Raw genomic sequence first — 16150 nt, 5'->3', positions numbered from 1 at the left:
GTGATGTGTTTCCCACACGAACGCAAAATTGTCAACATTGACCAGCTTTCATTTCTCGGTCCAAGCATAACTCCAAGTCAATCATCATCCCTAAATTGTCCTTTTACATCAATGGTATCACTTGAACCTTCCTTCCATCCACCTGATAACCAGGAGTAATCTAGTGAATGTAACAAAGCTTAGGGTGCATGCACCCTTATCTATTCTGGATGCACCTAGCTGTAAAGATAAGTTTCCCTGTAGGTTATGTGATTGGTCTGTCATACTGGTTTGTCACACCATTCACCTTTGTCTATTCTAGACGAAGCCGTCCTGCTTCACTGCAGTGATTTCCATCTGGTTACAGGAGACTCTCCTTTTCATCATTTTGGGGGCATGCAAACCATTTTTTTTTTAATTTCATTTTCAATTTTTATTTTTTCCATTTTTCCATTTTTAGTTTTGTCATTTCGAGCTTATAAAATAAAATATATAAAAAAATTCACCCAAGCATAATTTTGTCATTTCGAGCTTGTGTAAAAATGAAATTGACTTAAAGCATAATTTTGTCGTTTCGAGCTTGTGGAAAAATGAAACTGACTCCAAGTAGAGTTTGGATGTTTCAAGCTTGTAAAAGAATGAAATCGAATCCAAGCATAGTTCCCCCATGGTTCAAGCTTTTCAAAAATGAACCCATCAAGCATAGTCCCCCATGGTTCAAGCTTGTCAAAACATGAACCCACCTTCAGTAATTAACCTTTGTGATTTCCATTCTATCAGCCTTATGAGCTTTGGTTGTGTACCTATCATCACCTCCATTCTTTTGGCCGATCATACGCTTCCACTTGGTTGTTTAACATATTTGAGGAACAATTGCGATGAGTGGTCTTGTTAGCCAACCTTTTCACAGAATTCACCATGTTTTGAGAAGTTCCAAGATTACCCGAAACCAGTTGCTACCCTAGACACCACTCATTCCTCAAAAATTGAGTCTCCTTTAAACCCTTTTTCAAACTCTTTAAATATGAAAAGATTGTCGAGCAATTGGCCTTTCCAGCTCGTTAAAGTGCTTGGAAATGTCATCCCTCCTATATAATTTTATACTTTTTCGGACCCAAGGGATTATCCTATGAAAAGGTGTGAGCGCTTTTCTTTTTCGGCTCGTTAAAGTGATCAGAAAAGTCATCGCTTTTGTATTATTTTATCCTTTTTCGGACCTAAGGGATTATTTCACGAAAAAGAACTTATGGAGTTTTATTTCCTGCCCTTTTGAAACTGTCTAAACACGAAAAGGACCGAGTTATCCTTATCGTTAAACTCATTAAAACAATAGCAACAAACTTGTCCATTCTAGACAAGACCGCGTTTCACTGTCGCTAGACTCATTAAAAAATAGCGACAAGTTTGCCCGAAGGGAAAATTATAGAACAAGCATATGTTATCCTCCTCAAGCTTGACAAAAATAAAGAGGTACTGGTCAGAAATAACTGGGGAAAAAGGGAAAAAACTTGAAGAACTTATGGTAGCAGGTCTCTCTTGAACATGACACTTTCAGTCCATCAACATTATTGAGTCAGGTTGGGTTATTCCGTTTACTGGTCATCTCACCATTGGTTTTTCACACTATCCATCTTTTAGGGTTAACTATATCAATCTATCTCAGTGTCACTGACATGTTCAAGAGAAGTCATTCAGTTGAGAAACCACAATCCAGTTAATGCCTCATCCACTGCAATACCTCCAACCTTCATTTTTTGTGACTGCCATTTCTGTACCTTCTGTCGTTAGATCATTTTCACGTCCAGAAATCATTTGCTTCATTTCATGTCATAGATGTGGGATACATTAAGGCCCTCCTACGACGAGTCACTTCTTGTTGACATCATCTCATTATCCAAGAAGTTGACTTAGAAACACCCCTTTTAGTGCTTTGAAGATTTCATGAATCAATGGCAAGTTTCTCACTTCCGGCGACAGGTTTGACATCAATGGCCTTCGACCGAAAGATTTTGCATGGTTTTCAACATCGGATCATATATTCACACCACGTGAATTGTACTGTAGTACCTTTAGGGTCATTATCATTATCGGTGATTCCTCTCGCGCCTGTTAACAACTCACATTATTGGCTGGTAATCAGGCGATGTCTTTCCATGTTCGACTTCAAAACATCTCTTCACATGGATTGACTTGTACATCGGGTGAAGATTGAACGAGTTTGAAGACCTAGGATCTAGTTTCATCCATCCGGGCTGCGATATATTTAGGAATATAAAAATATCAAATGTACAAAGACGTTGCACAAATAGTCATCCGAACCAAGGATGATGACTCTACATCTGAAGAATCACCAGTCTGCATCTGCCGATGACTATATGATCTATGTACATGAAATGAATTTATAAAGCTGAGCATGGGAATGCCTACCTCAACTAGATCATGCAAATTATATTATGATGATGTATTTTATTGTAACTTATGCAGGTCACCTTCCAGTTCGAAACCTCAGATCCTCATGATAAAGCATTTCACCCTACATCATGATTTATGACTTCATGCTTTAGGGGGAAATTCTTATAGACATATTTGGGCACTTCAACCCCAAACTTATATGTTGATAAGATAGGGCTCATCAACCCCCAAAAGAGTTGTTTCATACCCTAAAAGAACATGGTCATCTGATTACATCATTCCCAAAAAGTTCCACCTGAGAAACCATCTAGAAATGGCCTTAACTGAACCATGTTGACTGCTACACTGGCCAAGTGTGATGCATACTGAGTGGTACATTGCTCAGGTGTGATGCATGCTAATTATGCCTTCTATAGGGTGCGATGGGTGAGGATGGAAAAATGTTCGAGACAGTTTTCTAGGTGGTTGCTCATGGAATCTTCTAGAAACTTCTCTTATGACACTCGCCTCTCTAAATTCGCCCAGGGATGAGTAAGAGATCCAAGAAATCTCCAAGAAATCTCCAAGTGGAACCAATTGTAAAAAGTGGAATGACACTAATCAAACCCCATAGATGACTCACACCCTTGCACACATCTATAAATGGATCCCTCATCTAAGAGATCTAGAGGCTGGAATATTGTGAATTGCAAGGAAGTGCTGATAGTTTGTATTTGTGAAAAAGAGCAATGTATTGTTGGTGTGATCTTGCTATTCATGAGGTGAAGAGGGATTGAAGCTAGGAGGATGATGCTAGATCAGACAACTGGGTTTTAATTGTCCCTTCTATTTAATAAAGTTCTTGAGCCAGATCCTCCACTATATTATAATTCTGTGCAGCTCGAGCACGAGGATTAAATGTTGATTTATGTACAACTCCCTTTGGTGGCTTTATAGTTAATTCAGGAATAATGGGTGGAACAACTTCTGGCGAAGTTGTTGTTGAACCACTAGGTTGATCTGTAGCCTGGTTGTTTGACAATGATGGATTTCCATAATCTTTATTCCTTGTCGATATCAAAGCATCATTTTTCTTGTTTGAGATGGATAGCATAAGCACTTGTGATGTTGAAGCATGATCAATAGAAACTAGATTAGTTTCTGGGTTTGGAAATGGATCAACCAACACCGCTGAGGTTTTCGAAGCCTTCAAGAGTTTTGAAACCTCAAATTGATGTGGAAATTCCCTCGTATAATGCTCCTCATTATATATCAAACATGGAAAACGAGGAGGTTTCTTTGGACCAGTAGGGTTCTTAGAAGATTTTTCAGGAGTTGAGTTCTCTTGTTTCTTCTTATTATTTTTCCCTTTCTTCCTGCCCCCTGGTTGCTTTGGGTTTTTTTCCTTTGTCAGATGACACGACATTAATCTCCAAGGCAAGAGGTTTGTCATTTGCATTATGGCTAGAAACAACATGAGCTTTACCAAATGGAGCCCTTTTGGTTTGCGTGCTTGAGGCACCGATCACACCGTCATCGGCATGAGAGTCCCTATTCGATTAGGAGGAGGTGGAATGGAAAATTCTGGTCTAGGAGCGTCAGGAATTTTTTCGTAGAGTGTGCTAGACTGAGTATAGATCAAGTCTAAATATTGGGCATGAGCAATAACTTGCTCTTTAGTGACAACTCCTCCTTTTGCCACGTCCTCAGTGATAGATGGTAACAAGGACTTAATAAACCACTCAGCTAAAAGCTGATTAGGAAAATACATCTTTACCATTCAACAATGACGCCGCCACTCATGAATATGATCAGATATGTGAGTGGCCGTGGTATGTTTAAAGTTGGTAAGGAGTTCTATTCCCGTTTCGTACCTGATGGGTAACTGAAAGTGGGTTAGAAAAGTAGTGGCAAGTGTGCTGAAGTTATCAAATGAAGCTCCCGGCAATTCAATATACCATTTCGCTGCCGGACCAGTGAGCGTTCTCTGAAAAAAGTGAAGCCTAATCGAATCATCATTCAGGGTGTTAGATGAGCACCATAAATGAAAAGTCATTACGTGATTCGATGGATCTTCACCTGGATTTCCATTGAATTTAGGAATATCCTAGGGAAGTTTATGAGGAATCGCTGTCACCAAGGGGCATATGCAATTGGATCATTCGTTATTTGGTTCAAATCTAGCAATTCTGGAGTTGCTACAAAAGGCAACTGCTGATTCAAGTTAGGTGAAGCATACCCAGGATAAGATGGAATTGCCTGAGCAATAGGTCTTTGCATACCAGCATAATGTATCTGATGTTGGTAACTTTGATAAGGTTGTTGGACATAACCAATATAGTGTGGTTGTTGATAACCATTTTGAAAATGTGGCTGTCCATTACCTACAAATCCTTGTTTCTCAGGTCCTCGGTAGGCTTGATATTGACCAAATCCAGTTTGAGCTTGTAAACCAAGCCCAAACTGAGGTTGGGTTTGCTGGAATTGCAGTTGTTGGTATTGCACCAGCCATGGTTGTTGGACCATTTTCTGTTGCCCAATACTGGAAGATTGACCAAGATGTGGATTGACAATACTTGTTTGAGCCTAAGTCATTCCAAATAAGGAAGCACTAACCTGAGGTTGCGATTGAACCGTAGAGACAAGTGGCTATTGTATCGCAACCTAAGAGACTTGAGGTGGAGACACAACAGGAAGTTCTTGTACTTGCGACACAGTCATAATAGCAGGTGTAGTGGGAATATTCGACACAGGTTGGATTGGTTGCATTGAATATACAACTCTTGGTTGTTGTAACAATATTAGTACCCAACCACTAGATGTAATTCCAGTTTGAACTGAATTTTGTTGTAAACTCTCATATGGTTGTTCCCTAGGAGGGAACAATGAAAAAGCATACTGCCCTCCATATGGCAGCAATCCAGTGTTTAAATACCAGATGGGACTCTAGATGAATAAATAGGAGTAGACCATGTTGCCGAGGCAAACCTTAAGTGGACTCCAGCTAGTGATTGATAACTAGCTGGAACAGATGGTATACCGCAAACATTGTAGGAATGGCAGTAGGAAGTTCTACCGTAGCTACATCAAATGACACAGTCCTAGATGTTGATGGTTTCTCAAACATGTTTAGTCTATCCAAAAGTTTTCCTAGCGATTCGACAGGAACTTGCGATGAAGGATGATTAAAAGAACTAAACTCAGGAGTAGAAGGATACAAATGAATCCCAGTTCCAAAATGTAACGGGGTACTAGATGGAAAATCCTCTACTATCTCCTCTATAGCAACCAGACTAGGTGGAAGAGGAAGACCGTCAGGTCCATAAAATATTTCTGGAGCCGAAGAAGGTATAGCTTCTGCAGTGACAGATACTGGAGGGGTGACACCTTCTCAATTCTAAAACTCAACTTCCAGATGTTCAGGTAAGTGAACTTCAGTCTCAAAGGGAGGTTCTTGAACAACTACTGGTTCAAATGTAGCCTAGGTTTGAACTGAGATGGGTTCTGGATCAACTCTAGATGGAGTCATTTCAGGTATAGAAGTGTCTACCATTACAGTAGGATCAATTCTAATGTCCTCTTGTAACTGTGGAACTTCTTCTCTAAAGGCAGATGTACCAGAAATGATCAGAGTAACTATGGTCTCTGACGATGTTGAAACAATAGTTTCAAATAAACCAGATGAATTGGACTCAGTTAAATGAGACCGTTTTGCCCGGATTGGCTTCGCTTCCAGAATCAAAGACAATTGACTCACTAGTCTCCACGAATGACGAGGTTTTGATTGACTTTCTTCCACGATTGCGGATTACTCGATCAAATCAAAATTAAAGGGGAAAGTGATGTTATTCTGAATTAAATTAATTTTAATGATGCTTTGACACAACTTTGCTTTTTCAGTTTTTAAGAGTCGAAAAAAGTTAAAGATGACTCTAGTCTCCTTCGATTTTTAATAAGCCTGAAGTGACAAGTGCTCAGATGGACCTTTTCTTCTAAAAAGTTGAAAAGGAACGAAAGTGACTACTCTGGAAAATCTAGACAGAGGGATTACCAAACCAATCACAAAACTACAATATACACCTTGGTGATAAATTAAAGAGAAATTACCAAGGACTTATGTACGATAGTCAATCTTCCCGACTGTTGTGTTCAGTGCATTGTGATTAATAAGGCAACATACTCGGCTTCCTATGGATAAAGGATATAAGCCTAGTGTGGTCTCCCAATATATACTCAACGACACGGGGAGCACAAGTCTATGCTAGCACTTGTCATATCAAGGAGGAGGAATCACCCAACCTTCGATGAAAACGATAGTTACTAGTTTTTACGACGTCGGAACACATCTCTAGCCCAGACCTCTAGATGTGTTTCGTTAAGTTCCAAAGCATTGTTAGGTTCATTGAAATTTATTTTAGAGTTGATCTTGTTTAAAGTTTGCCTTTCAATGGTTCACCACGTGATGTTGATTTGAAATTCCTAAATTGAAATCTACAATGATAAACTATCTTTTTTTATTTTTTGGCAATGAAAATCCTAGCTACTAGGGAAAGAAGATTACAATTATTTCAAACAATGAGAAAAGAGCACACACTAGTGCATTTTCCTAAATCATTTTTCGCACACAAACTAAATGCAAATTCAAATGCATGTATTTGTTTTTCATTCTCCTTAATGTAAAAAATGCCAAAAAGGAAAACTAAATGCATCAAATATCTGAAATATTTCTTTCAAAATGACATTTTCGACAATTTCTTCTTCAAAATAGAAAGGAAGACTAAACGACACTTTTCAATTTTGAATAAAAAAAATGCTTTCAACACTTCGAATATAAACAAATCAAACCAAATACATGACGAAAAGTTCAATCGACTATCTAGGGAAGGAAGAATCCACGAAACTTCTTTTTTCGACACAAAATGACAGTTACAACACTTTTTGCATCAAAGCGACAAATCAATTTAAGCAACTTTTCAACAAAGGATTGTAAATGATGGAAAAATACATAAAAACATTTAATAATCCTAATCTAATGGAGGTTGATCTATGTGATGCAAGTAGGCTTCAATAAGGAGGCATTGTTCATAAGCAGCAAAAACAACTAAACGAAACTGAAAACAAGGACAAAAACCCCCAATTTCTAGAATGGAAATAGGTTTAGTCAGTCATCGCACCTGAGCTTCATAGAAATAGGGATGCATCATAGTTTACACACTTGAGAGGTGTGATGCATATTGGTTTGCAGTGACAAACAGTATGATGGGCCAGGGAGCGCAACTAAAGTGGGTTTTGGCTCAGATGTGCAACTGTTTTCAATGAGTTAGGCTGAGCTATGATGAACAGTAAAGAGAAAAATATAGAGGGAGGTATTGAGAGGTTACTGAGCTACCAAAAGGGAATCTATAATGCTTGTAAGTGAAATGTTTAATTCATAAACTAAACCAAGGATTGACTGAAGCAGCATTCATCTACTATGCAATTGTAGACAAAAAGCAGTTCGAAGGCTACCTGGCTAACTTCAGGCTCTGTCTATAGTTTATAAAACAAACAATAACAAAAAAAAAATCTATTCGAGTCCCCAGCGGAGTCGCCAATTTATTTGGGGGAAAACTAATATCTTGTCGAACAACTAGCTTTCTAGGTTTGGCAGCTACCCTAGAAACAACAGCTTAAATCAATTCAACAATTTATTCTATGTGTAATAGGTAAGAGAAAGACAATGGGACCAACCTGGAACTTCCGCTTAATCCCTTGCTTGATCTCTCTCTCCCTTGACAGAGCTTTTAACTCCTCCCCATACTTAACCCTCTTGGAGAGTACTTGCAGAAACACAGCAACAAAGAACCATCTAAGCATCTTGATCTATTACAACATAAACATTACATAATCACATATATAATGAAAAAATGATCGCATTAACAAATGATAACATTCACAATTACACAATCATATGGAAGAAAACTTGAAGAACTTTATTAAATAAAAGGGAGAATTACAACCTAGTTGTCTGATCTAGCATCATACTCCCAGCTTCATTCCCTCTTCACCTCATGAAATAGCAAGATCACACAACAATACAATGCTCTTTTCCTCAAATACAAACTATCAACACTTCCTTGCAATTCACAATATTCTAGCCTCTGGATTTCTTAGATGAGGGATCTATTTATAGATGTGTGCAAGGGTGTGAGTCATCTCTGAGGTTTGATTAGTGTCATTCCACTTGTTACAATTGGTTCCACTTGGAGATTTCTTGGATCTCTTACTCATCCCTGGGCAAATTCAGAGAGGCAAGTGTCATAGGAGAAGTTTCTAGAAGATTCCATGAGCAACCACCTAGCAAACTATCTCAGACATTTGTCCATCCTCGCCCATCGCACCCTATAGAAGGCCTAATCAGTATGCATCACACCTGAGCAGTGTACCACTCAGTATGCATCGCACTTGGCCAATGTAGCAGTCAGTATGGTTCAGTTTAGGCCATTTCTGGATGGTTTCTCAGGTGGAACTTTTGGGGAATGATGTAATCAAATTACCATGTTATTTTAGGGTATGAAACAACTCTTTTAGGGGTTGATGAGCCCTAGTTTATCAACATATAAGTTTGGGCTTGAAGTGCCCAAATATGTCTATAACAGAAGGTGAAGGTTCTCATGAGTGATAATGGAGTTGAGTACATATCGAATGAATTAAAAAATTTATGTGTGAAAAAGGCATTCGAAGAGATTTGACAGCACCCCATAATCTACAACAAAATGGGGTGGCTGAGTGAAAGAATTGTAGCATTGTGGGAGAAGCAAGGGTGATGTTGCATGACTAAGGCCTACCTCTGCATTTGTGGGCTAAAGCATGCAACACAACAATATATTTTTAGAACTAGAGTCCTCGTCGAATTCTTGTCATGATCACACCGGAGGAGGCTTTCTTGGGGAGAAAAATGGATGTGTCACACTTCAAGATTTTTGGATCATTTGTATACTCTCATGTCTCCAAAGAATCAAGGAATAAGCTTGATCCAACAACATAATTGGAGGTATTTATGGGTTACATAGAAACTCACCACAACTACCGTGTGTACTTTCCATCCCTCATAATGACATTTGTTCAAAGGGATGTAAAGTTTGGTGAGGAGAAAGCGATGTGATGCTCTCTTGAGAGGGTGATTCAGATCCCACCAGAAGAGGATATTTTAGCTCCAAAGGAGGAGCCTTAGGAAGTTGTGGAGCAGCTACAAGTTGAGCAGTAGAGAGTGGAGACATCCAGTCAAGAATAACCATCCAGAGAAGGCAGGAAAATAGTAAGGGAAGATGATAGACTTATGTCAGATGCGATCGAAGAATGTGGGAGCTCCTTTAAATTTAAGCAGATAGAGAAGGTCACGTGATCGATACACTAACTACATGTCTCTAATGACTGATCTTGTAGAGAGTAAGCCATTGTCTTTCGAGTAAGTAGTATAGAAACCTGTATGGGTTGATTCAATGGTGGAGGAATATGAATCCATGGCAAAGAAAAATGTTTGGGAAGTTGTCCCAAGACCAACAGATAAATAAATTTTGGGTTTGAGATGGCTTTTCAAGGTTAAGCATGTAGTAGATGGAAACATAGAGAATCATAAGGTCTAATTGTGGCCAAGGGGTACTTTCAAGTCGAGGGAATTGACCATCAGGAGGCCTTGGCTCTTGTAGCAAGGTACTCATTCATTAGATCAATTTTTGCGCTGACTATGCAAATGGGTTGGAAGATCCACCAAATGGATGTAAAAATAACATATCTCATTTGATTTATTGAGGAGGATGTTTACATCAAGCAAGAATAAGGTTTTGAGACATTTGATTGAGAGTCTCATGTGTGTAGAATCAAGCGAGAATTGTATAGTCTCAAACAAGCACCCCGTGCTTTGTACACCAGGATCGAAAATTATCTCACCAATTTGATCTTCACCAAAGATGAAGTGGATGCAAACCTCTACCACATATTGGTAGAAGGTAAATTGCTTATTATTGTCTTATATGTTGATGATTTGATTTTAATTGGTGATGAGTAGTTGAACAGGTCTTACAAGGAGGACCTTGTAAGGGAATTTGAAATGAAGGACATGGGTTTCATGCATTACTTCCTCGGGTTGGAAGTATGGCAAGGTGATCGGGAACTGTTTGTCTCTCAAGGTAAGTATGCAAATGAGATACTACAAAAGTTTTGCATGGAGAGTTGCAAACCCATGAAGAAACCTCAACGATGAACTAGAGGAAGGAGGATACCACTTTGGGTGAAGAAGTTGATGCTACCATTTATCAGTAGCTAGTGAGTTCACTAATGTATCTTGTAAACACATGACCAGATATGTGCTATGTAGTCAACTAGGTGAGCCAAGCTATGGTTAGGCCAATCAAATTAGTTTGGAAGGTAGCTAAGCATGTTTTATGATACCTAAAAGGCATTACCCAGTTTGGACTATGGTACAGATGGACAAAGGGAGTGAATTTGTGTGGCTTCACAGATGTAGATTGGGTGGGCAGTCCATCAGATCGAAAGAGTACATCACGTGGAATTTTCAATGTATAGTAGGAAGCAAATATTTGTGGCACTCAGCTCGACAAAAGGAGAATACATGGTTGTAAGTCATGTAGCATGTGAGGTGATCTTGATGAGAAAATATTTGTTGGATCATTTGGTCAGATGATGGACCCAACAATGATATATTGTGATAACCAGAGTTGCATTAAGCTCTTTGAAAATCGTGTATTTCACAATCGATCCAACCATATAGATATCTAGTATCGCCATTTATAGGACTGTGTGCAGAGGCATATAATGATGCTATAATGCATTTCAATAGAGGAACAAGATGTTGACATTTTGACAAAGGCATTGTCAAGAGAGAAGTTCAGGTTCCACAAGTGTAGGATAAGGGTGGTTGATAATCCCTTTCTTGCTGAGAGGGAGTGTTGAAAAATGCAACAATAAAGTCTCTATTTGATTTTGCCTTAATTAAATTGAGAAAAAATGAATTTTCACATTAGCAGACAATTTGAATGCAGTTAACTTGTGTGATATGGCTTGTGCCACCCATTTTACTTAGTAATTCAAGTTGGAGGAGTTGGAGTTTACTTAAGCATGTTTTATTGATAATTTGTAGCAATCAAGGTCATCATTTCAATTTGTTTTCAGTGAAACTAGTTCTAACTATTGGAGGAACTAGTGGAGGGTTAGTTGTGCAGTGGGACTTCAATCTAACTTAGTGATCATCCAATTAACTGATCAATCAGCCCAAAATAGCTAGTGCATGTTGGGTCCCTATAATACTAGTGATTACCCCATTACTATTGTAGTTATACCCCTTATTTATATTGTTGTGCCCCTATTACCCCCATATTATTATTTCTGTGCCCCATAGAATCCCTCTATTGTTATTTTTGTGGCTTTATATTATTATTGTTAGGTCGGCTGGATTATATTGTGACTCCTTAGACTCCTATATATAGAAAGGAGGTTTTGTCATTTGTATCATCCAAGAATTGTTCATTTATGTAATGTAAAGGAGGTTTCCCCCTCGAAGAGGCTGAATTCTAAGGCGTTGATCTCTCTTTTCTATCTTTTCTTGAGCTGGTTTCATAACATTTGGTATCAAAGCTTTGGATTCTAGGGTTTCGCTGCTCCAAACAGGTCATCGTGGAATTTTCGCTATAACTTTTTTTCTGTGACGTTTCAGAAGTCGCAAAAAAAACCCATTTGAGAAGAAATCACGCTGAACCTTGGGTCCGAATTTCAGAGCTTTTCGCGCGATATTTGCGGAGATATGATCTGAGGAAATTGGTCTTGTTGCATACTCCTGAATTACATTCAAAATAGGTGACCTGGGGAAAATCGTCATAACTTTCTCTGTGGGGATCGGATTGAAATTTTGTAAGAAGTTACAAAAAGAGGATGGACTATAGTTTCTTGTGTGTGTTTTAGATTCAAAGGTTGAAACAGTGACTCGTGGCACGTCGTACAAGTTCGCTCTACTGAACCGGTCTAAAAGCAAGTCACTATGGGAGATTTCACATAACTCTTCCTTGGAGAATCCAATTTGGCTCAGACTTGTGGCATTGGAAAGAGGACGCATAAGGATACTACAGGTAGCAATTTCAGAACTAGATGATCTGAAATTACAGAGATACATCAGATTCAATATCAGGCTTCTATAAAGTGAAAAAAGGTGTGTAGTTTTTTTTTTAATTTTTGTGTAAGCTTGGTTTAACAGAATTCAAAGGGCATAGTAAAGCATTATTATCGGTAACTGATGCCCCGAGGAAAGAAAATGCAAACACCTAGTAAGGAACCTAAAAGCTCTAGCATGACTCATGAAGAAGAGGAAGAAATGCTACATGATATATCAAAATTACAAGAACAAGTGCAACAAATGTCACGCTCACTAAAGCTAACAAAAGCTAAGATAAGTGGCGTGGAATCTAAGATAAAGGGCATGGAAGCTAAGATGGATGATTCGAAGACAGATTTGAAGAGAGACATGGCAGATTTGAAGATAGATTTGAAGACAGACATGGAAGAATTGAAGAAGTTGCTACAAGAAAGGGTCACTAATGGTGAAAAGGTAGTAAAGGAAACTCATGATGAGAACAAAAGAAATGTTAATCATGATTCCATAGATGCTAATGTTGGATCGAAGAATCACCATATTCCAAAAATCGATATGAGGAAGTTTGATGGCAAGGATCCCGCCACATGGATATTACAGATGGAGCAATTCTTCGATCTCAATAATGTGCAAAACGCACAAAAGGTACGTATGGAAACTGTATATTTGGAACCAAATCAGTTTGTATGGTATCAATGGCTTTGCTCTCGTAAACAATTTATCACTTGGGCAATTTTTACGGAAGAATTGATAGCACATTATGAAGATACAAAAAGCAACACTTTTTTTAGCCAATTGATAAGTCTCAAACAAAAGGGTTCAGTAATGGAGCACATTGAGGAGTTCCAAAAATTGAACATAAGGGTAAAAGATATTCCAGAGGAGCATAGGATTGATGTGTTCATAGGGTCTTTAAAGGATAATATCCAACATGATGTTCGCCTTTGGGAACCTGATTCATTAGAGAAGGCATTCAGGTTAGCAAGAAAAATGGAAAGAAAAATTATGGCAACTAGGAAGCATACCACTCACAACTATAAAGACGGAAGTGTTGTTGCCCCTAGTCTTCCACAACCTATAAGGTTGACACCACAACAATTGGAAGAAAAAAGAGCAAAAGGGCTTTGTTACAGTTGTGATAGCAAATACACTAAAGGTCATAAGTGTGCTGAGAAGAAATTATTCTACATAGATTGTGAAGAGGAAGAAGAAAAGGAGCAAGAAAGGTCAAAAGAAGAAGATATACTCCAGGAAAAAAGCCTAGATGAAGAACAAATAAATCCGACCATATCTTGTAATGCATTGGCGGGAATTACCACTCCTCAAACCATCAAGATAGAAGGACAAATCAAGAAGAAAAAGGTAATAGTGTTGATTGATTCAGGAAGCACCCACAATTTTATTCATTGTAGGGTAGCAAAAGAATTGAATTGCTTCCTATATCCAGCACCAGAGTGTCAAGTGATGATTGCAAATGGAGGAACAATAAATTGCTCTGGAAAGTGCCATAATATCAAGCTATCCATGGGGAATATGTATTGACTAGCCCAATGCTTTCCATTCCAATGGGAGGTGCTGATGTTGTACTAGGAGTCCAATGGCTACAATCCTTGGGTACAATAGCTTTTAATTTTCAAGAACTTTTCATCAAATTTTCTTCGGAAGGAAAGGAAGTTGAATTAAGGGGTATTGCAGGGAAACCAGGAAAGATAATCAGCTCTAATGGTATGACAAAGCTTCTAAAAAAGGAGCAAAGAGGTGTAATTGCACAATTATGTTCGCTAGATGTTTCCACATTGGAATCATCTATTTCTCCAGATCTCCAAAAAGTCCTGGACAATCATTCCAAGGTATTTGAGACTCCCAAGGGTCTCCCACCTATGCGTGATCATGATCATGCTATTCATCTGATTCCAGGAAGTGTTCCTCCAAACATCAGGCCGTACAGATATCCCTATGTCCAAAAAAGTGAAATTGAACGTATGGTTGCAGAAATGCTAGAGGCTGGTATAATTCAACCGAGTCAAAGTTCTTTCTCAGCTCCAGTAGTATTGGTGCACAAGAAGGATGGATCATGGCGCATGTGTCCGGATTATAGGGAGCTCAACAAGCTCACTATTAAAGATAAGTTCCCCATTCCTGTTATTGATGAATTACTGGATGAATTGCATGGATCAATTTACTTCACCAAGTTGGATCTTCGTTCGGGATATCATCAAATCAGAATGAAGATTGAAGACATTCCAAAAACGACATTTAGAACTCATGAGGGTCATTATGAATTTTTGGTCATGCCTTTTGGCCTTACCAATGCACCTTCAACATTTCAAGGTTTGATGAATTCAATTTTCAAACCATTCCTTAGAAAATTTGTGTTAGTATTTTTTGATGATATACTAATCTACAACAAGTCTTGGAAGGATCATGTTGAACATGTTGACAGGGTGCTACAACTATTGGAGGAGAAACAATTATATGCAAAAAGATCCAAATGTTTCTTTGGAGTCCAGGAGGTGGAATATTTGGGTCATATTGTATCTCATGAAGGAGTTAAGGTAGACCCTAGCAAAATTAAAGCCATTAAGGAATGGAAAATCCCCACATCCATAAAGCATCTGCGAGGATTTCTTGGGTTGACAGGGTATTATCGCAAGTTTGTTAAGAATTATGGGAGAATAGCAGCACCTCTAACAACATTATTGAAGAAAGATTCATTTTCATGGACTCCGGAAGCAACAAAGGCCTTTGAACATCTTAAAGAGGCAATGTGCCAAGCACCGGTCTTAGCTACACCGGACTTCACAAAAACCTTTATTGTGGAATGTGATGCTTCAGGAAATGGAATTGGTGTTGTTCTAATGCAAGATGAAAGACCCATTGCTTTTGAAAGTCGTCCAATCAAGGGAAAGTTTTTAAGCAAAGCTATTTATGAGAAGGAAATGTTGGCAATACTCCATGCACTTAAGAAATGGCGACCCTACCTAATGGGAAGACACTTCAAGGTAAAAACGGATCATGATAGCCTTAAATACTTTTTAGAACAAAGATTATCCTCTGAAGAGCAACAAAAGTGGGTCACAAAGATGTTGGGTTATGACTTTGAAATCATCTACAAAAAAGGGAAGCAAAATGTGGTGGCAGATGCACTCTCAAGAAAGGATGAGGATGTGGAAGCATTGTTGTGTGCCATTTCTATTATCCAACCAGATTGGATAAACGAAGCAAGGGAGGAATGGAAGAATGACGAAGAAGTGTGGGCACTTATTCGAAAGCTACAACAAGATTCCAGTACTTCTGATACATTTAGCTGGAAAAATGATTCGTTATGGTACAAAGATCGCTTATACCTCTGTAAGAATTCCCAGCTAAAACAAAAGATTCTTATGGAATTGCACACTTCTCCCTTAGGAGGGCACTCAGGATTTTTAAAAACTTACCACAGGGTTAAGAAGGAATTTTTTTGGGATGGCCTTAAATCAGATATTCAAAAGTTTGTGGCGGAATGTTTGGTTTGCCAGCAAAATAAAGTTGAAACAATTAAGACATCGGATCTATTACAACCTTTATCCATTCCAAGCCAATGTTGGGAGGAGGTTTCAATGGATTTTATCACAGGTTTACCCAAGTCTGAGGGAAAGA

Source organism: Pinus tabuliformis, chromosome 4_1 (assembly GCF_031772625.1).
Source record: "Pinus tabuliformis cultivar Carrire ecotype Pingquan chromosome 4_1, CPIR1, whole genome shotgun sequence".
In the NCBI taxonomy this organism is placed as follows: Eukaryota; Viridiplantae; Streptophyta; class Pinopsida; order Pinales; family Pinaceae; genus Pinus; species Pinus tabuliformis.
This window is presented reverse-complemented; position numbering follows the sequence as displayed.